Source organism: Macaca nemestrina, chromosome 15 (assembly GCF_043159975.1).
Source record: "Macaca nemestrina isolate mMacNem1 chromosome 15, mMacNem.hap1, whole genome shotgun sequence".
In the NCBI taxonomy this organism is placed as follows: domain Eukaryota; kingdom Metazoa; phylum Chordata; class Mammalia; order Primates; family Cercopithecidae; genus Macaca; species Macaca nemestrina.
In genome coordinates this window covers 81,902,775-81,928,980 of record NC_092139.1, presented here as the reverse complement: position 1 = coordinate 81,928,980, position 26,206 = coordinate 81,902,775, and the positions used below count along the sequence as shown (strand labels likewise).

The window sequence follows — 26,206 nt, the reverse complement described above, 5'->3', positions numbered from 1 at the left end:
GAGCGGCTGGGGGGTCCGAGCCCCGCGGCCCCAGGGTGGCGGTGACGCCTGGAGTCCTGCGGGCGTGGCTGGGCCGGGCGCTTGGGGCAGCCGGGCACCGCTGCTGGCGTCTACGCCGCACCACCCTGCAGGCGCCCGGTCTCCTCTGATCTCGTGAAGTTCAGCAGGGTCGGGCCTGCTTAGTACTTGGATGGGATTCCGCCTGGGAATAGCGGGTACCATAGGCTTTTAGCTTCCCGCTCCCTCCCTCTTTCCCCCTTTTGTCTCCGTGCTTCCCAACCGCCCCCGACTCTGCTCCCCCTTGTGCGTCCCTGCGCCCCAGCCGCAGCCCAGGACCTCCTCCTGAAGGTCGCCACTGCAGCACCGCCAGGCAGCAGCATCCCACCTCCTCCGACCCCGCGCAGCCCCACCAGGAGCCCGGCTCCAACCCGGGCGGGAGGGGATGGAACCCGAGGGGCGCAGGGGTGGGGTCCCTGAGGTCCCGGGTGTCTTCCCGCTCCCTGGACACCCAGGCAATTCAATTCATTCATCCAGCGCGGCCGCAACCGTCCAAGCCGGGGGAAGGGGCAGCGGGTCCCACAGACGCCAGCCAAGACCTGCGCTCCAGAACCCGTGGGCTGCTTTCCCGGGGGAAGGACATTGCCTTCGCCCGCCACGAGGAAATCCGTCCCGGTGCACCCGGTTTCCCGTTGCCACCGACTTCGTGTAAACTGCAGTCCCGAGGACACCAGAGAGACCCAGGCCTCGGTCTGTGGACACGGTCTGCGCCAAGGCTCCCGCCAGACGGACGGGCGCACTCTGCAAATCTTGAGGTCCACCGCAGCAAGACTACAGGGAGAAGAAAACAAAGGAAGGACCCTGTGAAACGCACCCCCAAAGCAACCAACGAATCCAAGAAAAAACGCGTCTCAGGGCTCCGTTGATTTTCCCGCATGGGGGGCCCTGCCCAAGCACCCTCCACCCTACCCCAGCCTGCTGAAAGGGACAGTGTCTACCTGAGCAGAGCCTCCTTCTCCAAGTCTCTGTCGCTGTTGCTCTCCAGCTTCCTCACCCTCTCCCTTTCTCTACTTCCCTCTCCACCTCTTGCTCTTCTTTTTTTTTTTTTTTTTTTTTTGAGACGGAGTCTCACGCTGTTGCCCAGGCTGGAGTCACCTCTTGCTCTTCTGTCGCGCCCTCTCTTTCTCTCTCTCTCTCCATCACTGTCTCTCTGTCTCTATCACTGTCTCTCTCTCCCTGTGGTTCTGTCCATCCCTCTCTCCCTTTATCTCCTTCTGTAGCAGGAGGAGCTGCAGACAAGCATCCGCAGACTCAGGTCTCCAAAAACCGAGCTCCCCAAGTGAGCAATTCCTGTCCCTCTTAAGGGCTTACAACTCTAAGGGGGGGTCTGTGTGAGAGGGTCCTGATCCATTGAGGAAGCAGGGGTAACGTGACTGGGGGCTGCATGCACCAGTAATTAGATCGGAACAAAACAGGACAGGGATTTTCACAATGCTTTTCTATACAATGTCTGTAATCTATAGATAACATAACCGGTTAGGTCAGGGGTCCATCTTTAACTACCAGGCCCAGGGTGTGGCGCCCAGCTATCTGCCTGTGGATTTCGTTTCTGCGTTTTAGTTATCACTTCTTTCTTTGGAGGCAGAAATTGGGCATAAGACAATATGAAGGGTGGCCTCTTCCCTTACTTCAAGCTATCTGTGTCTGTGTCTTTGGGTGTCCGTGTGTGTTCTTGTATGCCCGTGTGTGCGTGCCCATGTGCGTGCGCCTGTGTGTATCTGTGTGTGTCGGGGTGGGTTTGCTCCTGGTGGTGGGGTGTGTCTGGGTGTCCGTCAGCCCCTCTCTCCCAGAATCAGGCTGCCGGGGCTCTAGTGCCAGTGGGGGGCAAAGCAGAGCCTTCCCGCTGTGTTGACCACTGGCAGGTCCTCATCAGGACAAGCTGCAATGGTGTGGGCTTTGGGAGAAAAAGGGCCTGCGGGACTGGGCCTGCTGTTCGCCCCTGGGCAGCCGTGGAGGCTCTGGGTGGGTGGGGCAAGAGAGGGCCTTGCAGGAGGGTTGGTGAGGGAACCAAAACAATTTTTCCGCGGCAAGTCGGAGGACCGGAGGGGATCCCAGGACCGTGAGCTCTGGGCCTTGAGGTCTCGGAGCACACCCGGTCCTGAGCCGGCCCATGTGTTGGAAGCTCAGGGGCTCCAGAGCCAGGAAAGGCGTGGAGCGTCTGCGAAAAGGGAGGCCACCTGGTGTGCCTGGAGCCTGGGCAGCGGATTGAGGCCTCTGGCTCTCCCACGCAGCAGCGCGTGGTCTGGCTGCAGGCGAGGGGGGGGGGGGTGGCTCTGGGAGGCTGGCCGAAGACGCCGCGCAGCGCTGCTGCCGGAGGTGCTGGGGCCCAGGATCTGAGCCCTGAGGCCCCGAGGTGGCGGTGATGTCTGGAGTGGAGCAGGCTTGACTGGGCCGGGCTCTTGTGACAGCCAGGTGCCACTGCCAGTCTTTATAGCCATACCACCCTGAACGCAGGGGATCTCGACTGATCTTGGAAGCTAAGCAGGGTCGGGCCTAGTTAGTACTTGACCCCCTGGGAATACTGGGTGCTATAGGCTTTGGCTCCCCGCCCCTTCCCTCTTTCCCCCTTTTGTCACCATGCTTCCCAACCGCCCCCGACTCTACTCCCACTTTTAGGCAGGCCTGCGCTGCAGAAGCACGGGCTGCTTTCCACGAGGGAATGACAGTGCCTTCGTCAGCCACCAGGAAAACAGTTCCTGTGCACTTGGATTTTCGTTGCCACGGACTTCGTGTACAATCCAATGTCGAGGACACGAGAGAGACCGAGGTGTAGTGCCCTGTGAGCACGCTCTGCATCATGGCTCCTGCCAGACCCACAGGCGCACTCTACAAATCTCAGAGCCTACTGCATCAAGAAGCCAGAAAGGAGCAAACAAAGGAAGGACCCTATGAAACGCACCCCCAAAGTAACCAACCCATCCCAGAAAAAACAGGTCTCAGGGCTCCGTTGGTTTTCCCGCGTGGGTGGCCCTGCCCCCCTGTTCTAGCCTGGCCCAAGCACCCTCCACCCTACCCTGGCCTGCTCAAAGGGGCGCTGTCTAACTGAGCAGAGCCTTCCTCTCCAAGGCTCTGTGGCTCTCGCGGTCCAGCTCCCTCAACCTCTCTTTTTCTCTTCTTCCCCTTCCACCTCTGGCTCTTCTGTCACCTTCTCTCCCTCTCTCCCCGCCCTCTCTGTCTCTATCTCTGTCTCTCTCCCTTTGTTTCTATCTCTCCATCCCTCTCTCCCTTGCTCTCCTTAAAGCTGTCTCTTTGTGTGTGTGTGCCCGCGCGCGTGTGCCCGTGTATATCTGTGTGTCGGGGTGGGTTTGCTCGTGGTGGGGGTGAGGTGCGTCTGGGAAAGAGGTGATCCCCTCTTTCCCAGGATCAGGCTGCGGGGGCTCTAGTGCCACCGCGGGACAAAGCAGAGTCTTCCCACCCAGTTGACCAGGGGCCGGGTCTTCATCGGGACAAGCGACACTGGTGTGGAGGTTGTGAGAAAAAGGCCCCGCGGGGCTGGGCCGACTGTTTGCCCCTGAGCAGCCCTGGAGGCTCTGGGTGGGTGGGGCAAGAGGGGGCCTTTCAGGAGGGACGACAAGGGAACCAAAACAATTTTTCCGCGGCAAGTCGGAGGACCGGAGGGGATCCCAGGACCGTGGGCCCTGAACCCTGACTCCTCGGAGCACACGCGGTCCTGAGCCGGCCCGATGTGTTGGAAAATCGGGAGCTGGAGATCAGGGGAAGGCCTGGGGCGTCTGAGAAAGGGAGGCCGCCTGGAGAGTCCAGAGCCCTGGCAGGGGATGGAGGCCTCTGGCGGTCCCGCGCGTGGTCTGGTCTGGGCGACGGCGGGACATTCTGGAAGGTGGGTGGAAAGCACAGCGCGGCGACAGGTGGTGCTTGGGCGGAAAGGGGGAGAGCTGCCTGGCCTCGGGCAAGCGGTTCCGGGGTGCCTGAGCCTCGCGGCCCAGGGTTGGTGAGGACGCCTGGAATCAGGCGGGCATAGCTGGACCAGGCTCTTGGACCAGCCAAGGCGCCACTGCCATGGTCTACTGCCATACCACCCTGAACACCAGAGAGACCCCGACCTCGGCCCACGCCACTCCTCCCGCCACAGGGATGGGGGCACTCTACAAATCTCAGGGCCCACAGAACCAAGAGGCCAGGGAGGAGCCAACAAAGGAATGATGCTACGAAACACACGCCAAAGCCACCAACCAACCCAAGTAAAAACAGGCCTCAGGGCTCCCTTGGTCCTCCCGCGTGGGCGGCCCTGCCCTCTGTTCTAGCCCGGCCCAAGAACCCTCCACCGTACCCTGCTCAAAGGGGCCTTGTCTACCAGAGCAGAGCCTCCCTCTCCAAGTCTCTGTTGCTCTCGCTCTCCAGCTCCCTCACCTCTCTCTTTCTCTCCTTCCCTCTCCACCTTTCTCTCTCTCTCTCTCTCTCTCTCTCTCTCTCTCGCTGGCTCTCTCTCTCAATCTCCCCCACCTCTGTCCCTCTCTCTCTCTATCGCTGTTTCTCTCTCTCCTTCCATTTATATCTCTCCACCCCTCTGTCCCTTGCTCTCCTTCAAGCTGTCTGTGTCTTTGTGTGTCTGTGTGTGTGCTTGTGTTACCGTGCGTGCGCCCCCTGTGTGTCTGTGTGTTTGGAATGGGTTTGCTCGTGATTGTGGTGGGGTGTGTCTGGATGTCCGTCAGTACCTTTGTCCCGGGTTTAAGCTGCCGACTCTATTGCCAGCGCGTGGGTGTCACAGTTGCCGTGATAGTCTCACACACGCAGATGTGTGGATCTCGTTCATTTTCATGTAGAAAACGAGAGCAAAATCACAGAGAAAAGAAACGTCCCGTGCATCACTGCCGTACGATGGATTCCTGTTTCCTGCAACATAGGGAGTCTCCACTGTGGCAGGTTTGGAAACTGGAAAGGAGCACGAAGACACGGTGCTGCTTTTCTACCCTTCCCTGGAGGTTTCTGGGTCCCCACAGAGGTCGGGAAACAAACAGTCAACATGATCACGATTTTGAGGACCTGAGACAAGTGAGCAACAGGCCCCCTTGCGGAGGGCAAAGAAACCTGGAACCCGAAACCAGGCTTCTGTCGGCCTGAGTGTGACTCCTGTGGGGATGGGACTATCCGCCCCGCCCTCTGTTGCAAGCTCAACGTGGGGCTATGTCATCTGTGAACCATGTGGATGAAAAACGGACAACCACCTAGTCTCGGCTCATTGCTCTCTGGGCGATTCACTCATTCCTTCGGAAATGGAATTCATCTGAATTGTTGCAGGATGAAGTAACCCAGGCTGGCGATCCGGAGGGCGGGTGAGTGCCTCCCCGGCCAACGGGGCTGTGGGCCGAGCACTTAGCCCACACTGGGCACCCAACATTTTCCCGGAGTACTGGGTCCTGTTGGTCCTGGAGGCAGAAGACAGTTTTCCTCTCTGCCTTCGTTTGTCTGTTTCTTGCTCCTTTTGTCCCTTGGTCCATCCTTCCCTCTGTTCTTCCCTCCCTACCTCGGTTTTTTTCCTCCCTTTCTCCCTCCCTCCCTCTTTCTCTCCCTTCCGGAGTCCTTCCATCCATCCATCCTTTCCTAGCTCCATTCTTGCGTCCCACTCTGTCTCCGCTCCTGTCCTCCTCCCTGCCTGCCTTCCCTCTTGCCTGGAAAGGGCAGCAGGCCGTTTGCGCCCAGTCTCGGATCTACATTTAGTTGCAAGGAGCTCCGTGGTGATGTTGAAGAGGCTGGCAGGAGGCGGGTTGTCAAGGGATGGTGGAGCTAAGAGGCAGAGGAGTTGAGCCGTGAAAAGGAGAACTGTCCTGGCTTCTGCCGGGGCCCAGTGTTTCGCGGACTGAGGTCTCTGCCAACCCGACTGAAGAACGCCGGGGGAAAAGGGATGAGAGCTCCTCTTGGTCTGGTTGGAAAATCTAGGCGGCTGTCTACGGACCCGTACTTGCACAGTAGACAGTCCACCTCCCGGTACCTGGGCGGCCTCTGGGATCCCCAAGATGCTCAGGAAAGAATGACAGCCCTCTTCTGTGTGGAGTCTCTCACCGGACCTGGAACTCGGGCATCCTAGACAGGTCAGCTGGAAGGGAAGAGACGCCTCTCCATACCCAGTCAGAGATTCATCACGAAGGAGAGGCCGCCTCCCTGCCCCCCCACCCCGCCCCAACCCCGTGTCCTAAAGCTCCTCAAGCAGAGCCCGGTGTTCCTCCTGGTTGAGGAGTGGTTCCAGCGGAGCCGGCTGTTCCACGTCCTTCAGCTCCCCCAGTGGCGCCGGATCTAAGAAAGGTTGTGCCTTTTGCTGAAACTCTAGGGTCGACAGGAGCTCAGGCTGGAGGGGAGTGCAGACTAGTGCCGAGGCTTCTGGAGCTTTTGGGAGGGCGCCTGATGGCTTGCATCTGTGCTTGACGCGCGGAGGCCTCCGGGGTCGCGGGCTCCGGAGGTGGAGCTGCCCCATCTTCAGGTTCCCATGCCGCCCTGGCGACCTGGGGCTCCAGCCCCACCAGCGACTCCGCTGGGACGTGGGTGGCGCAAGCACATCTTGGTCCTGTGACTCAGCTGGAACGGACCCAGGCTGTCCCAGCGAGCACGTGCCCAGCAGCCCGCCATGCTGTGGGTCCTGGTCTTTCTGGCATTTGTTGGGGTGCAGAGGCCACCTAGAAGTCTGAGGGTGGGACAGTCCCACTTCCGGAGGAGCCAGGGCACCCAACACAAAGCCCCGAGTGCAGGGGCAGGTGCAGAGATTCCCGCTGCCTGCACAGCCTGGCTGGGCTGGAGCAGGGCGACGGCCCTTGACCCCTGGCTCGTGAAAGCCCTCTGTGGGAGAGCCCCAGGCACACAGGGCATGTGGGGTGCGGGAAGCCCCTTTCCCCACGCCCTGATGTGGGTGAAGGCGACCGACGAGGGAGCGGGCGGTGGGGGACACCCGCCGGGGGCCGCGTTGCACAGGCCGCCTGTGTGCGCCGGTGCCCTGCCACCCTGGCCTGGATGCCTGACCCTCCGGTTCTGAAACCAAATCTGAATCCAGGACTCCTGGAGGCCCGTCTCTCTGGCCAGTTCTTGCCTGATGGCGATGCCTGGAAAGCGATCCTGCTCGAAGGCTTGCAGGAGCAGGGCGATCTGGGGCCGGGTGACGGCGGTCCGCTTTCGCCTGCTTTCTTGTGGGCCGCGTTTCCCGGGCCAGGGCCGAGATTCCAGCCGGTGCTGTCTCAGCTGGCGTGATCTCTCATTCTGAAACCAAATCTGGACCCTGGGCTCCAGAATGTCAATGGCTTGGGTCAGCTCTTCCCTGGTGGCGATGCCCGGGTACGGGTTCCGCTCAAAGCAGGCTCGCAGGACCTCCCTTTGGCTCGGGGCGCAAAGGAGTCTCCTTCGCCATCCTCGTCCTTGGGCTTCCCTCGGGAGGGCGCTGTCAGAAGGTGTCAGGAGAGCCATGGCGGGGAGACCTGGCCGGAATTTCGCGGACAGACACTGGCAGAGAGAGGCCGGCGGGCTCCCATGCCCCTCAGTCGGCCTGTGCACAGCACGCAGGTCCAGCCAGGAGGCGGGCCCAGCCAGAAGCCCTTAGAAAGACCTGCCACCTCCACCCTTCATGAATATGCATGAGCTCCGGGCCCAAAGTCCGGGGTAGCCGAAAGGTCTCCGAAGCTGAGAACTGCAGAGACCAGGGCCTTGTGGGGTGGGTGGGTGTAGGGCCAGATTGGAGGGGAAGAGGGGCTTTGGGGCTGGCTCTCTGGGGTTCTCCAGTAATTCTATGGAAACTGGGAGCCGCTGTCGACTCGCACACGTTTTCATGGAGAAACCAGCCTGGAAATGTGGAGCGTGGAACTGAACCTTCATGATAGTCCTGAGTTTTCCAGACCCTCTCCGTGAAGGCAACAATGCCTATGGGTGTCGCAGTTGCTGTGATAGTCTCACACACGCAGTTGTGTGGATCGCGTTCATTTTCATGTAGAAAACGAGAGCGAAGCCACAGAGAAAAGAAACGTCCGGAGCATAACGGCCTGACGATGGATTCCTGTTTCCTGCAATATGGGGAGTCTGAAAAGTGGCCTATTTGGAAACTGGAAAGGAGAGCATCCACCCAGTGCTGCTTTTCCACGCTTCCCTGGAGGTTTCTGGGTCCCCACAGAGGTCAGGAAACAAACAGTCAACATAATCACTCTTTCGGGGGGCTGGAGACACGCGAGCAACAGGCCCCTTTGCAGAGGGCAAAGGAAGGTGGAACCCGAAACCACGCTTTAGTGGGCCTGAGTGTGACTCCTGTGTGGCTGGAACTCTCCGCCTCACGCTCTGTTGCAGACTCAACGTGGGGCTGTGTCGTCTGAACCATGTGGATGAAAAACGGACAACCACTCGAGTCTCAGCTCATTGCTCTCTGGGCAATTCGCTCATTCCTTGGGAGACGGAATTCGTCTGAACTGCTCCGCAAGGAAGTAACCCGGGCTGGCGATCCGGAGGCCCGGTGAGTGCCCCGCAGGCCGACGCGGCTGTAGGCCGAGCCCTTAGCCTGCACTGGGCGCCCATTTTCCCGGAGTGTGAGGTCCTGCTGGTCCTGGAGGCAGAAGACCGCTTTTCTCTCTGCCTTCCTCTCTCTGTCTCTTGCTCCCTTTCTCCCTCTTTCCCTCCCTTCCTCCCTCCCCCCTCCCTACCTCCATTCCTCCCCCTCTCCCCACTGTTTCCTTTCCGATGTCCCTCTGTCCATCTGTCTTTTTCTCACTCCATTCCTCCCTTTCTCTCTGTCTCTGTTCCTCTCTCCATCTGTGTTTTTCAACATTATATGATCCCATTGTGTGTATCTGTGTGTTAACATTTTTTTTTTAGCCATAAAGTTCATTTTCATTAAGGTACGTACATTGCTATTTCTACACGTTATTTATGTATGTGCATTTGTTTAATAGACAAATTTATTTCAGTTATTCTACAGCATAGTGTAAGCATAACTCATAAGCAGCGTCAACCTGAAAACTGTGTGATTCACGTGACTGTGGTTCTTTTCTATCGCAGTGGTCAAGAATAAAGTCTCTGTATCTCCAGTTTCTATCTGTGTATTCCCGTTGAACTGGCCCCATTTCCTGTAGTGATAGAACACTGTCCCCAGTTACGACAAAAGCTGTGGGCTGCAGGGAGGTCAGGGTTAGGATGACGCAGAAGTGAAGATAAGACATTCTCTTTTTCACGTCTTTATTAAATACAAATTCCACATGAAAGAAATTTAAAATTCCAAACAACATTAATGTCTATTTCATTATTACATAAAATGAAAATTATAAAGCAACCAAACAAGTAATTAATACTCTTAGATAATGAAAGATTGTATGATCTCAGTACAAAATACAAATAGAATATACATCAAATATAACAAAATGCACTGTATTGTAGTATGTGATGAAATCTCCATATCCTGCAATATAGTACAATCATTTGAAATGTATAAAATACAATAAAATTTAAATTTAGGATGTTTAAAATGAAATAAAACATGAGTCAGGTGAATAAATAAGTACAATCATTTACCATTTAATGTATCTTGACTTAAATTTTATGTAGAAATATTAAAAATAACACCTTGCATAGTAATTTTATTGTATCAAACTATAAAAATGTATAGACATTTTCCCACAGGGAGTACTAATAATGGTTTGTGAATATTAGTACTCCATGGGTGCAGGCTGGAAGAGTGAGAGCCTATAACCTTTTCCAAATTAAAAGAGAAGCAATTTCTTGGTAAGGTGGCTCATGTCTGTAATCCCAGCATGTTGGGAGGCAGAGGCTGGCCAGTCACTTGAGTTCAAGACCAACCTGGCCAACGTGACAAAACTCTCTCTCTACTAACAATACAAGAAACAAAAATTAGCCAGGCGTGGTGGTACCTGCCTGTAGTCCCAGCTACTTGGGGGGCTGAGGCATGAGAATTGTTTGAACCCAGGAAGAGGAAGTTGCATTGAGCTAAGATTGTGCCACTGCACTCCAGCCTGGATAACATAGCAAGATTGTCTCAAAAAAAAAAAAAAAAAAAAAGGAGTATGTAACTTCATATTTACTTTTATACAATCTATGCAAATTCACATGATTACGTTCTCATATTTTTCTGATTATATAGAAATGCATGACTGTCATCAGATATCCAAAAGGCATCAAATGGCTAACATGAAATATAAAATTTGTCTATAGTCTTAGCGCTCTGCAAAATGCAGGGCTCACCATGCTGACTATATTGCTCAAGTTTCTTTCCTATGACTTCTTCGGATTCTGTCATTTGTTAACACAGTGCATCTAAAATTGTCACTGCTGGTCATCTGGAAGAATCTGAGCAGTAGCAGATCCTTGTTCTCATTCCCAGAGCTGCATCCCCTGTTGAACAGGATCAGGGTGCTCCCAGCTCAGCCTCATCTGATCCACTGACAGACTCAGTTATCTCCTGCCCAGGAAAGGGATGGGCTTCTCTATCCAGGGCTGAATCCCCAGGACCAGGCAGTGTGGCTGGGACAAGCCAGCCCTCAGCAGGGAAGACAAGCTGCCTGGGTAGCCATGGCATAGAATGTCTCCACCTGGGCACACAGAGGTCCCGGAACCGAGTGAGCAGTGTCAGCTGCTCCCAGGTTAGTGGAGAATGGATCTGCTGGTCCTGCACCTGGGCTAGGTCTTGATAAATAGCCTCCGACATAGCTCACACAGAGGTTATGAAGCTTTTTCGATGTGATGGTGTTTGGACTCATAGGGCCTAAGACCTGTGCCTCTTGCTGTGCAAGCCCTGGAATGTCCCCTATGGTGAGCATCATATGTCTCCTGGATTTCACTGTTGTGCACAGCAGCGGAGGATCTTGATTTTTTTTTTTTTTCCAACGTCAGGCTGCACTCCTCTTCTGGACAGTTCCCTACAGAGAAAGCATGTGAGAGACTTGCCAGAGCAGTCTCCACAGACCCTCATTTTCAGAACCTCCTGTGCACCCAGGTGAACCCCATTTGTCTCTCTCACTCCTTCCAGGCCATCTCAGCACTGGAATGAAGTAAGACTGAACCCCTTGTGAGTCCCCAAATATTCTCAGAGTGCTAAGATCTCAAAAATTTACTTGTCAGTAACTGCCTTTCCGCTCAAGTCTGGTATGAAAGTTTCCTGATAATTTGCTTTTTGGGGCAAATCAAAAACAAAAAAACCCACCACTACCACCACCAACAAAAAACACCAAGATTCTACCTGCCCTGTCTTGGCAGCTGTCCTTGGAGCCAATTTCTCTTTTCCTGCAGTTTTCCCGATATGAACTGGACTCTGGTTCTGTGAATACAATGAGAGTTTGAGAAAGTGCCTCCAACTGAACACCCTGAAATCCCTAGTCCATCCTGGACACACAGGAGCTCACGTTGCCACCAAACCCCAGCTCTCTTCTGTTCTCCAGTGTCCAGGATCTGTACGGCCCTGGCTGCCAAGGAGCTCCCGGTTTCCTGGCCAGGGGAGCCTGTGTTGCTGCTCTGTCCCTTCTCGCCTGGAAAGAGTCAAATCTTACCGGATCCGGCAGTGTTGTTGCCGGCCTTGAGCTTGGTTTCCTCAGAATTCTCCTCCTTGTTTGGATTGGGCTCCGATCCTGCTGCAAAAGGGTCTATCTCTGATGCTTTTTTGCGGATCACTCTTTCATGTGAAACTCTTCTGCCAGCGTCACGAGTGAACACATTTCTCAAAGTCCCCTGAGGGCACTAAGCCATTTCCCACCCTCAAATCTCAAAATAAATCCCTACTAAGACACATGGCTCAGTATCCCTGATTCCAACCCTCCTTCCAGCCTCCATGGGAGAAGCCCAAGGCCTTACTTTCCTTTGTATGTGCTTCTCTCTGGAATGGGAGGAGGCGATCTTGTCTTTTCCTTTGAGTGTTTTCTTCTCATCTGAGCTCTTTTCTCTAAAGATCTGTGGGTAAGGGGGCTGGTCAGTGGGGCCTTGGATGGAGGAGCAGTGGAGATCCCGGTCTTCATTTTCCTTTCCCATGTTGAGGCTCAAGTGAAAAGAGCCCACTCTTACTCGTCCAAAGGCGGACTGTGGGTTATTCTGCTGGACCTCCCTTTTATACATCTCTCGCCTGGGCGTGGATGACTCTTATTGGTTGAAAGGGTATCTCCTTCCTGCCACTTCTTAGAGGCTCAACAAGAAGTTTCTTGCTGTAGTTCTACTGGGGACCAAGACACAGTTAAGGAGAGACTTTTTCAGGATCCTGTCATAGTGACAAGAAAACAAAGAACCAGGAGCACAGGGATCAGAAGATTGGGGAATCATTTCTTTCGATTTCTGTCTCAGTTACATTTTGCACAGAAAGAGAATTTATTATACGTAGTGTTAACATTGTATACATAGATATAATTTCTTAAATGTTTGGAAACAACAAATGTCAAATTGTGGTTGATTGTATTAGATCCACACATATATGATGAAATAAAAATGCAGAGAAAAAATAAATACCAAATGAAATGGCCCTTTCCTATCTTAAAAATGGGGAAGATAATTAGATCAAATGCAAAAAAATTGAATTGATTAGATTAGAGCCAGTGCTAACCTGATCAGCCCCTATTTCCTGAGGTAGCAAAAAGTCTAGGTGGAAAAGCTTTCCTCCTTTCTCACCCTGCCTCAGTCATCCTGGGAGCACCACTGTGTTCTGTGGAATTTATCCAGCCTCCCTAGTAAAAATGGACTTGATCCCAAACAGGTAACCCAACTGATCACAAGAAAAACAGCCTAGATTCTGAACATTCTGCTCCTGTCTTCACACAGCAGATACCACCCAAATCCCATCAAAGCCCACATTGTTTCTCAACATTCACCATCAAGACATATTCCAGGGCAGCCTCTCAAAATTGCCTCAGTGAGACGGGACAAGGTGTGGGGGAGCTCTAGGTTCAGAACAGTGGCCTCATCCCTTCCTACTGCGGCCGAGTCTGTCTCTGCTGGTCAGAGCTCTCAGATTATAGAAGGATAAGTTCATGTCCCAGCAAGTGTTTCCTGAAAGGACCTTCTTCTCTCCCCATATGCTGAGGAAAGCATGCAGGAATGAGACCTTCTGTGTTAGGGAGTACTCAGCCTCCAGTCCCAGATGACTTGATTGACTAATGAGCTGAATCCTTGAGGAGGAGAAGGACGCGGGGAAGAGACTGTTGGGCGAGTCTGTGTTTTCCCAGCTGTGCTTTCTGTGCAAAGAATGAAACCAAAAAAGATAATAGTGGTGGACAGACACTGCCTAGTGAAATTATCTGAATGTAAATGGAACTTATCATAATATTGTTATGTATTATAATATTATGATACATAAAATTTATTTGACATCTAAATAAATTTTGATATATTATGCTATAACATCATGTAAAACTTGGTCAAGTAATTTTATAAGAAAATTGAGTTAAATTCTGTAACAACATTAACATATAAACTCAAGAGAAAGCTAGGAAAATTGTCTGCTCTTGTGTAAATTACTGCTTTTTGGATAACTCTGTAAAGGTGTGAAGACAGGTCTGCTACTTATTTTATAAGTAAGTACTTGATAAGACATCAACTTGCAAATCTTTGCTGTTTTTAACTAGTGCCCTCTCAAGATATGAGAATATTTTACTCTAAGAAAGTATTTTCATAGATACCATAATAGGAATTTTGTTCATTTTAGTTAATACATTATTATAACATGTATTGGTTATTAATAATTTATGTCATTGTTAAAATATACTTCTACAGGCAACATATTACACACGTGTTTTGATTTGTCCTTTAATCTCAGGTAAATTTTTTAAATTTTTATTTCTTAAATTCTATTTATTTTAGATAAAAGAAGCCTTATAACTGCCATATGCTGTACTTTCTTAGAAAGAGAAATTCTCAGGCAAAACTCAGGCCTGGCCAGGCACAGTGGCTCATGCCTGTAATCCCAGCACTTTGCGAGGCCAAGGTGGGTGGATCACCTTAGGTCAGGCATTCGAGGCCAGCCTACCCAACATATGGAAACCCCATCTGTACTAAAAATACAAAAAAAAAAAAAAAATTAGTTGAATGTGGTGGCTCATGCCTGTAATCCCAGCTACTCAGGAGGCAGGAGGATCGCTTGAACTCAGGAGGCAGAGGTTTTGGTGAGCTGAGATCACGCCACCGTACTCCAGCTGGGTGACAGAGCAAAACTCCATCTCAAAGAAAGAAAAAGCTCAGCCTTATTTTTATCAAAATCTAGATTTTAAATAACATTTCTAGGTGTCTCCTTTCAATCAAAATCCAAAACAAAGCAAACAAAAAATATCTAGGTAATTCCCATGAATATTAATAACTGTTAAATTGGGTACTTTTATTTTTAAGAGAGGGATTGTTTATACGGATGTGTTGATGTGTCAAACATGTACAGTTAAGATTGTACCTTTTTTTGACAGAGTCTCACTCATCCCTCTGGATGGAGTGCAGCAGTGCAATCACAGCTCACTGTAGCCTTGACCTCCCAGACTCCAGTGATCTTCCCAAGTCAGCCTCCCAAATAGCTGTGATGACAAGTGGACACCACTGTGCCTAACTAACTTTTAAAAAATTGTTGTAGAGATGAGATCTCACTATCTTGCCCCAGTGAGTTCTTGTTATGTTGCCTAGGCTGGTCTCAAAGTGAGACCTCTGAGCTCTGGCTCCCAAAGTGATGAGGTTACAAACGTGAGCCACCATGCCCATCCAAGATTAGACTTTTCAGTGAGTACACATCTTACCTCAAAAAAACAAAACCAAAAAAACAAAAACTTATTAAAAGATAAAGTCTGAGTTAAAAATGGGTTCACATTACTGATTTTTAATTTGGTACTTCTATTGTTAAAAGAGGGATTGTTTATATCAATGCAAACCCTTATTTATTTATTTATTTATTTATTTATTTATTTATTTATTTATTTTGAGACAGAGTCTCACTCTGTCACCCAGGCTGATGTGCAGTGGCACAATCACAACTCACTGTAGCCTCAAACTCCCAGAATCAAGGGATCCTGCTGTGTCAACATCCCAAGTAGCTGGAACTACAGGTGTGCACCACTGCACCTGATTAATTTTTAAAAAAATTTTAAAATAAAGTTGCGGTCTCACTATGCTGCCCAGGCTGCTCTCAAACTCCTGACCTCAAATGCTCCTCCTGCCTCATCATTCAAAAGTGATAGGATTAGACAGGTGGAAGCCATTGTGCTCAGCCAAGATTTTACCTTCAATGAGCATGCATTTTGTATCAGAAACAAATCATAAATGATAAAGCCTGTGTGAGAAATGAGTTGAAGTATAGATAATACAAAATTGGTATGTTATTAGGTGTTGTTAAGCCTGGGTAACAGGCCTATTGTACTGTTTCTTTTATTTTGTATATACTTTAAATTTTCTGTGATAAAACATGTGTAAGAAAACAAAGTTGACCTACAATGTTAGCCCTTAAGATCTTAGTGACTTTGGGGGAGCAAAAAGAGAGAAAGTGGTTGCCAGGGCATCAGTGAAGCTGGTTCTATTTCTAGGTTACACACGTGTGCTCACTTTGTAATAACTCATTGAACTTTACGTGATTTCTTTGTATACCTCTTTCTCCATGAATGTTATACATATATAAAAATTTAAATATTACCTATTTGCACAAAATTTTAACTTCATATCTCAGAATAATTGCACTGTTTTGTATTGTTTTAAAGTGGGACGTGTTTATTCAGGTCATCATCAGGTGGATATTAATATTCCAAGGTATTCACTTATGTCCTAACACTTTGGTGACCTTCTAGGTCTTCCCATGTTTACATTCAATTTAGTAGGTAGGATAGTTTTAATTTTTTAGGGTATAGGCCAAGCACGGTGGGTCATGCCTACAGTCTCAGCTCTTTGGGAGGCAAAGGTGGGATAATCATTCAAGTCCAGTATTTTGAGTTTTTTTTTAGGATGCAGTTATTCTTCAGCAAAGTCCTCTCCCCACAGTGAGGTTCAGCAATGCAATGGTGCCTAGCACATACTATGCATTTGGTATGAGTAGAACTGGATTGAATCAGGAATAAAATGTGTAGCAGAGGGAAGTTCTGCAAAGAAAAGTAGGTAATGCAGGTAAGATCAGAAGACTACAACCCAGCAGCAAATCTTGCCATTCATTTCAGGAAACCATTTGCCATTAGGTCACCAGAAGAGGTTGATTTAAAGCAGCAGTTTGAGGGCTTGGTTGTACCCCATAGTCACCCAGAGAGCTTTAAACAGCACTGTGGCCCAGGTCCCACTACAGGGATTCTGAATGCATTTATCTATTGCTTTTTGAGTTTAGGTAATTTTAAAAGCCTCTCTGGTGATTCTCATGTGCACCCAGGGGGAACAACACCTGGTTCGGTGTGAGAAATGCATTTGCTGTGCATGCTTTCCGTGTGTGCAGCGGTGATTTGCCCCGTGACCACTCCTGAGTTTGGGGTCTTAGAAAATACAGTTGTCCTGTTAAAAATCAAAAAACAACGTCAAGACACACTCAGCTGTTTGGCTAAAATGCAGCAGGAGAAAATATATTCTCAACAGATATATCTGGATGGCACCTGCTTTCAGAGTAAAAGGTGGTTTCAAGCACAATATAGCACTTTTTTCCTACAGGCTTTCAAGGTCTTTTACTATCATATCCTTATGAATCACAGGAATAAAAACATCATAGTTATAGGACTGTCCAATATGGTATTGGGAAAAAAATTAAGGGCATGTCTTCCATGCTCAGGTACCCTGATTAAAATCAGTTAAGACCCATCTGCCTCGTGTGGTGGCTCACACCTGTAATTCCAGCACTTTGAAAGGCAGAGGCTGGAGGATTACTTGAGCTCAGGAATTCAAGACCAGCCTGCTCAACATAGAAAAACTTCATCTCTACCAAAAATACAAATATTAGCCGGTTGTGGTAGTGTGCACCTGTGGTCCCAGCTACTTGGGAGGCTGAGGTGGGAGCCCAAAATGTCAAAGCTGCAGTGAGCCACTGCACCCCAGCCAGAGAGACAGGGAAAGAGACCCTGTCTCAGAAATAAAAATGAGTAAAGAGACCCATTCTCTTAGACACCCTCCTTCTTCTACATAAGACACGGGGCTTTTGACCTGAAATGTTTTAAGATAAACTGAAAATTCTCCCATGATCAGGAGCAGTAGATGGGGGTTGCTCACTTCCTGCTCTTTGAGTTGAAGCTTGGCAGAGGTCTGGAGACTCAAACTGATGAATGTATTAATTGCTTTCTTTTCATATGTTGTATTAAGCTATGCTTGCACTGCTATTTAGAAAACCTGAGACTGGGTAATTTATAAGAAGAGTTTGATTGGCTCATCGACCTGAGACTGGGTGATTTAGAAGAAAAGAGTCAGATTGGCTCATGGTTCTGCAGGCTGTACAGGAAGCACAGCACCGGTGTCTGCTTCTGGGAAGGCCTGGGGAGCTTACAATCACATGAGAGTAGCAGGCGTCTCACGTGGTAGAAGCAGGAACAAGAAAGATGGGGAGGGACGGGCGACACTTCTAAACAGTCATATCTCGTGAGTACTCACTATTCCAAGGACAGCGCAGAGCCACGAGGGACTCCCCCTGTGATTCAACCACCTCCTCCCCAGGCCCCACCTGCCACATTGGGGATGAAAATTCAACATGAGATTTGGAGCGGATGTCTAAACTACATCACATGACCATCAGAAAAACAGATGAAGAATTCATGGTTTCTGCTGTCCGAAAACTTTTCGTCTAGAGCAAACGGATTAATGGCTGAATTCAGCATCTTGTGGTCGGAAGGGAGAAGGGAGCTGCACAGGGGGCCTTGGCTGCATTTGCTCCACTTCCCTTATGCTGTTCTTCTGAGTTCCGATGTCACCACCTGAAGGGCTATTCGTGGACAGAAGAATTATTGTTATTGCTGTGATTATTTCTATATCTTTCATCTTGGTAAAAAAAAAAATGGTTTTTAGCTTCCCATATAATTGTCCTAAAAAACCCCGAGAGTTTTACTTAAGTTTCTTGTTATCATGCGTAATAAAAATTGACAGGGAAGTGGCTAAACAGATAAAATTACACAAGCTCTAAGAGTCGAGTTTCTGTTGGGCAGGCTTAGGAAAGACAAAACTGGACATACTCCACCAGCATGGACATCAGAAATATGGGATCTACTTTCTGGTCCAGCCCTGCCCAGATCCACCTTCTTCTAAGGCCTCATCCAGGTCTGGCCTCACCCTAGAATCTTCTCTCCCAGAACTGATTAAAGGAGATCGGAGATTCAGGTGTGGACTCCTGCTGTCTCCTGAGCTGGTGCCAACAATTTCCTAAAATGGAAAAGCAGATAAATGGAAGTAAATAATTCTATATTTGGGGATCATAATTTCTTTTTCACTGAAGCCAGTGCTTCTAGAGACATCCCACCTAGCAACTTGTTTTCCATTCCTGCAAATCCAGTGGCTGCTCCACAAGGCACAATAAAGTAAATATAAATATAAAACATCTCTCTGAACAGTTCACCCTGTTTTCTCTATCCCAGTCATCTGTCAATATAGCTTTTATTCTGCACATTTTACTTTTCAGGTAAATAATTTTTAAAATGGAAGAAAAAATAGAAATGCTAGGCCCTTCATTTAAATCCTAAAAATTACAAAAAACTTAGCACCCAAATCCCAGGGTGCTGAGGATTAATTCAAATCATGCAGTGTTTCCTGAACAGTGCTTTGTGACAGACTTCTGAACTCACAACATAATGTTTGCTGAACAGTGCTCTGTGACAGACTTCTGAACATATGGTACGTGCTCAATAAACATTGTATTAACTCATGTGTATGTGTTTTCCAAATGCAGACTTACTCAAACATTGATGCCTTCTCTAGGTTTTCTAAACTGTAAAGAGTCAGCAGAAAATGACATTTGGAAATGGTGATTGGTGGTTTCCACTTTAGGCCAAAAGTATTTGTGTTGTGGTAAGAGTGTTGGGTGTCAGGAGCTCTGTGCTGTGCCTACTTTCTCTAGCTGAGTGCTAGTATATTGGACGTAGTGGAAGAAACATCATCATTAAGAGGAGACATTTTAAAGAAGCCAATTTATGGACCCCTTCAAACCTGAAGAATCATGTTACTAAAAGAGAGGCCTGGAATGGGAAATAATTCATATGCACATTGAAACTTGAGAGGCAGCTGGGCAGAATCACATTACTAAGAGATAGACCTGGAATCGGAAATAATTCATAGGCACATTGAAACTTGAGAGGCAGCTGAGCGTGGTGTCTCACTCCTGTAATCCCAACACTTTGGGAGGCTGAAGTGGGCAGATCACCTGAGGTCAGGAGTTCAAGACCAACCTGGGCAACGTGGTCAAACCATGTCTCTACTAAAACACACAAAAATTAGCCAGGTGTGGTGACTGGTGCCTGTAATCCTAGCTACTCAGGTGGCTGAGACTGGAGAATCGCTCGAACCTGGGAGACGGAGGTTGCAGTGAGCCAAGATGGCGCCATGGCACTCCTGCCTGGACAATAAGTGGAAACTCTGTCGAAAGAAAGAAAGAGAAAAGAAAGAAAGAAAGAAAGAAAGAAAGAAAGAGAGAGAGAGAGAAGGACAGAAAGAAAGAAAGAAAGAAAGAAAGAAAGAAAGAAAGAAAGAAAGAGAGAGAGAAAGAAAGGAAAGAAGAAAAAGAAAGAAAGAAAGAAAGAAAAAGAAAGGAAGGAAGAAAGAAAGAAAAAGAAAGAAAGAAAGAAAGGAAGAAAGAAAGAAAGAAAGAAAGAAAGAAAGAAAGAAAGGAAGGCAGCAAGGCAGGAAGGGAGAAACTTAGAAACTTGAGAGGCAATACTTAGCTAAGTGGCTGTCAGCCCAGGCTTCTAGCCATAATCACATGTCCAGCTTAAAGAAATACCATCACCTGTGCCCTCCCTTGAGACTCTGTGTATTGGTCTTGGTGGGAGTATCTATGTGGTTGTAATTAGAAAGTCAAATTGTCCCTCTTTGATGATCACATAATGCCATATACACAAAAAATCTAAAGACCACCAAAAAAACTCTTAATTTGATAAACTTAATAATGTTTCAGGATGCAAAAATCAATGTACAAAAATTAGTAGCATTTTTATACACTAATGATGATCAAGCTGAGAACTGAATGAAAAAGTCACTTCCTTTTACAATAGCTACAAAAAAGGTAAAATGCTTAGAAATACAATTAGTCAAAGAGAGGAAAGATCCCTACAAGGAAAACTACAAAACACTGATGAAAGAAATTGCACCTGACACAAATGAGGAAAACATTCCATGCTCATGGATTGAAAGAATTATGATCATTAAAAGGACTCTACTGCCCAAAGCAATCTACATATTAAATGCAATTCCTACCAAAATGCCAATGTTATTTTTTATAAAATTAGAGAAAAAATTCTAAAATTCACATGGAACCACAAAAAGAGCCTGAATAGCCAAAGCAAATATAAGCAAAGAGAATAAAGCTGGAGATATTACATTATCTGACTTAAAATTTTACTAGAAGGCTTTCGTAACCAAAACAGCATGGTACTGATATAAATTGACAATGGTACAGAATTGAGAACCTAGAAATAAAGCCACATACCTACAGACTACTGATCTTTTACAAAGTCAATAAAAACATTCACTGGAGAAATGACATCCTATTCAACAAATTGTGCTGGAAAAATTATATTGCCATATGCAGAACTATGGAATGGCATCCCTATGTCCCACTATATACAAAAATCAACTCAATATGGATTAAAAGACTAAAATGTAAGACCCGAAACTATTAAAATGCTAGAAGAAACTCTCCGATAAACTCTTCTGAACATTGACTTGGACAAAGAATTTATGACTAAGAGCTCAAAAGCAGATGTAACGATAACAAAAATAGACAAAAGGAACTCAATGAAACTAAAAAGCTCCTGAAAATGAGATTTCTAATTAACACAGTGAACAGAAAACCTATGGAATGAGATAAATGTTTACAAGTTTTGCATGTGACAAAGATCTAATCTCCAGAATATACGAGGAACTCAAACAGCTCAACAAAAATAAAACAAGTAACCATTAAAGAGCAAGTAAAGAATATGAACATTAAAAAAAAAAAAAAAGACAATGATGGTCAACAAGCATGTAAAAGATGCTCAGCGCTGTCAATGATCAGAGAAATGCCAATTAAAAATCACAATGAGATACCAACTTACATCATGCAGAATGGCTATTACTAAAAAGCAGAAAAATGAGCTCTCAGCAAGGATACAGATAAAAGAGAACACTTATACATTGTTTGTGGAAATGTAACTTTCTACAACCTCTATGGAAAACAGTATGGAGATTTCAAAAAAGACCAAAAATAGAGCTTCCGTTTGATTCAGCACTCCCACTACTTGGTATCTACCCAAAGGAAAATAATTTATTGCATAAAGAAAATACCCACACTCACATGTTTATCGCAGCACTATTCACAATAGCCTATATATGAAATCAATTTAAATTTATCAATCAATAATAGAATAAAGAAAATGTGCTATACATTTATATCATGGAATGCTAAGCAGTCATGAAGAAGAATAAAATCATGTATTTTGCAACAACATGAATAAAACCGGAGGCCATTATCGTAAGTGAAAAAAACTCAGAAACAGAAAATCAAATTCTGCATTTTCTCACATATAAGTGGGAACTCAATTATGCATACACTTGGTATAGAGACTGGAATAATAGATACTGGAGACTCAGAAAGATGGGAGATTGGCAGAGGGTTTAGGAATGAGAAAATAACTAACTGGGACAATAAACAGCATTCAGATGATTGTCACACCAGAAGCCCATACTTCATCACTATGCAACATGCTTCTGTGAGGGAACTGCATTTGTACTCTCTAATGTATTAATAAAGAGATAAAAAAGGCCTGGGTCAGTGACTCAAGCCTATAATCCCAGCACTTGGGAAGGCTGAGGCGGGCAGATCACGTGGTTAGGAGTTCAAGACCAGCCTGGCCAATATAGTGAAACCCCGTCTCTACTAAAAATACAAAAATTAGCCGGGCATGGTGGAGCAGGCCTGTAGTCCCGCCTGTAGTCTCAGCTACTCGGGAGGCTGAGGCAGGAGAATCACTTGAACCCGGGAAGCGGAGGTCGTGGTGAGCCAAGATTGTGTCACTGCACTCCAGCCTGGGAAACAGAGGGAGACTCCATCTCAAAAAAAAAAAAAAAAGAAAAGAAAAGAAAAGAAACTTAGGCTTTTATCAAGAGGGCAAACTGAATAGACCTCATAATTTTCATAGATAATTAGATTAGTCAAAAATTTTTTTAATAAAAATAAAAAATAGTATTGTATTTAAGAATGGGATAGAAAGATAATTTGATGAATTAGAGTAGTTAGTACTTAGCACATACCATATGTTAGGCTAGATTCTAAACCACTTAGACATTTATGGACAGAATATCTAACAGAGTAAAATAAATAACACAAAGACTCATTGGCAATGACGAATTGACATATTTTCAATCTTATTAGATGATATTAAAACCATTAACAAATTTACTGTTTTGTTTCATAATAAAAAAGAATGTTAAATAACTTCATTAAAAAGTTTAATTACGCATATAGATAAATGGGCAGCATTTTGACCAGTAGACAGAGGATACACATTTTCAAAAACAATACAAAATTATTTATTTTTTGGGGGGAGTGAACAGTTTGATTATCTGGGGATATACCGGGATCCTCTCCCTGAGAAGTGGAGGTCTTCCACTGGTTACCCCGCTAGTGCTCCAGGGGGCGCCATGCGATTCCGTGCTGCGCTCGCCTGAGGGCCAGGCTTTGGAGGAGGCGAACTACGCCGGAAGCAGCTGCCGTGGGGTCCTCAGCGCCCTCTCAGACCGGCTGCCGTGGGCCTCCTGGTGCTTCTCAGGCTCCCACCGAGTCTGCGTCTCTGCGGGGCAGTGAACCTTGCCCAGAACCTTTTCCTCACAGCGCAGTTTGACGCAGGTCAGGCATTTCTGCTTCCTCGCCTCGGGCTGGACTTTGCACTTGGGTTTCTTCCAGTCCTGCCTCCGGCCGCTTTTCTGTCTGCCGGAGTTTAAATTCCAGCTTCACATGTCCCAGCTGGAAGGGCATGCCCAGGGCGTGTCCACACTGGTCTCCCGGAAGGCCCGCTGCCCGGGCGGGTGCTTGCAGATTCCTCCAGGGTCCCCTGCAGGCCCCGCCGGCGCCCCACGCGCCCACCCACGCGGCCAGCGAGATCCGCAGCCGTCTCAGGCTACCGTGTGACCCTGGCCCTACGAAGCGCGTGTGCGCCCCTTAGTTCTCCCAGCCGCTGAGAGCCACCTCCTCCCCTGTCCCTGAGGGGGGGCATGCCCGCAGAACGCTGGGCAGAGGCGAAGGAACCGGGAAATGTCCCTTTCTCCACACTGACCTTGGGGTCTGCCGGGTCCTCTCCACTCCCTCCCGCCCTTCCCGCGCTGTTCCCTGGGGCCCGCAGTTTCAGCAAAGTTCCCTGCCGCGCCAGGAAGGCGTCCTGGTGCCCATTCTCACCCTTCCTCCTTTTCTGGCCCGTTCTGTCTCCCTACTGGGTCTCCAACAGGAGCCCCTCTCTGACCGCTTCTCCCTCCCACCCCCCGCCGAATCTCCGGCTCCCACGGGGTATCCCCAATCCCCGGGTCAGCCACACGAGATTACTTTAAATGGGAAGATTTGAATACCACTGAATTCAGGAAAGCAGGAATCCATCTGGTCATATTTTAAATAATTTTGAAACCATAATAGCAGCTATCAGTTTAAAGTTTAACCAAAGTTCAGAATACCCACCATTTTACCAGAAAGAAAGAAAAAAAAAAACGAAACAAAAAACCTGTTATAACTAACCTACGAATTCAGTAATTTTGAAATTTTGAAATTTGAAAAGCTGCATATTTTATTCTTTTTAATCAATTGTTTTTATTCAAAAAGGTTTTTTATTCTTTTTGATCAGGGACAATTTCCTTTTTGACAGGATACAATATTAACATATGTCCCGTGGACACGTAGATTGGGTAAACTCAGGGGGTGTTCTGGAACCCATGTCCCTGTGTATACAGAGGGACAACTGCAGCTTTTTAAAAGTTTGTGTCCTGCCTTGTCCTAAAAAGGCTCCAAGGTGGATGCAAAATCATTTCATTTTTAGTTTTGTTGGTGGGATATTGCTGTTCATTCTTCATTGTCTAAAATCCTGAGTGAAAAGAGTTAGTGCTTCAGGAACAAAGCCACAGTCTGGAAGCATATTGAGATATCCACCTTTTCTTCATGGTTTCACAAAAGGTCGTGATCATATTTCATTCGGTTGAACCGTAGGAAACTGTCAATATTTGCTGTTTTTGGCCCACAAAATGGCAAGTTCATATGATATTAAAAACAAAGCCTTCCTGGATGGGGAAAATAAGGAATCAATAAGAACCTGAAGTTTTCTGTCATGGCCTGTGGGTCACAGGTAAATAAACCTGCGTTGAGGGGACGTTGGCTGTTCAGTATTTTCCTTCTGTTTTGAGACTGTCGGAAAAAGGTCAGTTTGATTCTGCTGGGTCCCTGCACCTCGCCTTTGCAGCAGAGGGGACTTGCCATTTTACCTCTTGTCCCCAGAGTGCCCAGGAGGCTGATGCCATGTAGAAGACCTGCGGGTCGGTGAATGTGAACGGGCATCGGACACGCTGTGCACGTTGGGACACATGTGAGAAGCGTGTGCTTGCAGCAGGTCTGGGGTGAAGGCATGTTCCATCTCCTCTCCCTTCTCTGGCTTTGCAGGCCTTTGAAGTTGGTCCTGGAAAGTGAAATTAGTTAATGCTGATTAGCTCGAGGCCAAAGCCAGGATCAGGCTCATCCTTTCCTGCAGTGTCCACAGCAGCAGGTCTTAAACTCGACATAACCGGAACCCGGAGAGTCGAGGTTCCGCCCTACTTTGTGACTCGGTTGTGTGTGGTCTTGAGAAAGGGAACATGGGCTTTCTTGACTCTGAGGGGGCCGAAGAGACCTGCCCTTCACTAGGGGTGTGAAGCATTGGGCCTTCCCATCAGGAGGCAGCAGGGACTCGAGAAAGCCCCGCATGCCTTCCAGTTCCCTTATGTTGAAAAGGTTTGTACTTGGCCGTGCGGGATCATTTTGGGAGGTAAGTGGGGGGTTCATGTGGGGGTGTGCAGTATTCTTAGGTGTCAGGTTCGAGAGTTGAATTTGTAGAAGCTGTGCAGATAGGAAAGGGCCTGGCGGGGAGTGCTGTTTACACGGAGCCGATGTAACGCGAGGTCTGCGCTCTCCCTGGGTCCGTGTCTGACCGGTGCCTCCCAGTCTGCAATGGGACGTTCATGTGACTCGGCGCCATCGTCCCACTCTGTGTAGACATCTGAGGATCTGTGCCCGGGTGCTCTGTTAGAGTGAGTGGTGATACTGAACTGAGAAACCGTGAACAAACCCTGAATTGGTTAGCACTGGTTCCACGGCCAGTTCTGCTGTGGTTGGAGTCATTCATAATAAAGTGTGCTGGACTCCTACGCAGAGCTCTGAATTTGAGACCCTTTAACTCGGCAACTAACCAACTGCTTCCTTCAGAAGACATTTGAGTCCTCTTTACCTGCCAGGGTGACCCTAGGAGTTTGAAGATGAGTGAGACAAGCCCTCCCTGTCTTGTGGATTTTACTGTCCAGAGGGGAGACAGATGTGGATGGTGAAAGAGGCCCTATCAGAGGTCAGTGCACGTCGGTTTTATTTCTTCAGCACTTGTCGTGTTCAGGTGGTGCCCTGTGCCATGTGCAGAGCATCTGGGGACCCTGCCCATGGCATCCCAGGCACAGCTAGCATCTTTGCCACCTTCATGCTTGGTCTGAGTTTCGGGGAAAGTACCGAGGACGGCTTCTGCCTTTGCTGGAGAGGGTTGGAAGTCAGGGCATCTTTTCACAAGGAGATGATCGCCAGCTGATTCCTCAAGAAAGAGGTGGTCCCCACATGGGCAGAGCAGGGCAGCATGCACAGACCTGGGTGTGGGGTCCAGGACAGATGCATCTGCGTGGGGTCTGCTGGGAGACAGCGGGGGTGAGGTGTGAAGGCAGTTGGAATTTACAGGGTAAATTATCATGAGGGTGATGCTGGGAAAACAGATAAAATCGAGACTCTCTTGGGTAAACGTGGACTTAGGGTTACCCTGGGCGTGGGTGTTTTCAGGCTCTGAAGGCAGAGATTTAGGAAACTGGGGCAGAGCTG

General features: G+C 48.1%; 1 long non-coding RNA gene and 2 pseudogenes across 1 annotated transcript in view; 1 reads left to right on the top strand and 2 right to left on the bottom strand.

Moving 5' to 3' along the window:
• Nucleotides 1-6,205: 6,205 nt before the first annotated feature.
• On the bottom strand, nucleotides 6,206-7,502 carry LOC105466774 (double homeobox protein 4-like protein 4; annotated as a pseudogene).
• Nucleotides 7,503-10,145: 2,643 nt separating this feature from the next.
• Nucleotides 10,146-12,006, bottom strand: LOC105466779 (protein FRG2-like-2; annotated as a pseudogene).
• A 10,241-nt stretch (nucleotides 12,007-22,247) lies between these two features.
• LOC105466773 (uncharacterized) overlaps nucleotides 22,248-26,206 on the top strand; it is a 135,457-nt gene continuing 131,498 nt past the window's right edge. The window contains exon 1 of the long non-coding RNA XR_011613822.1: nucleotides 22,248-22,972. This is a non-coding gene — a long non-coding RNA (uncharacterized lncRNA). The remainder of the gene's footprint in view (nucleotides 22,973-26,206) is intronic.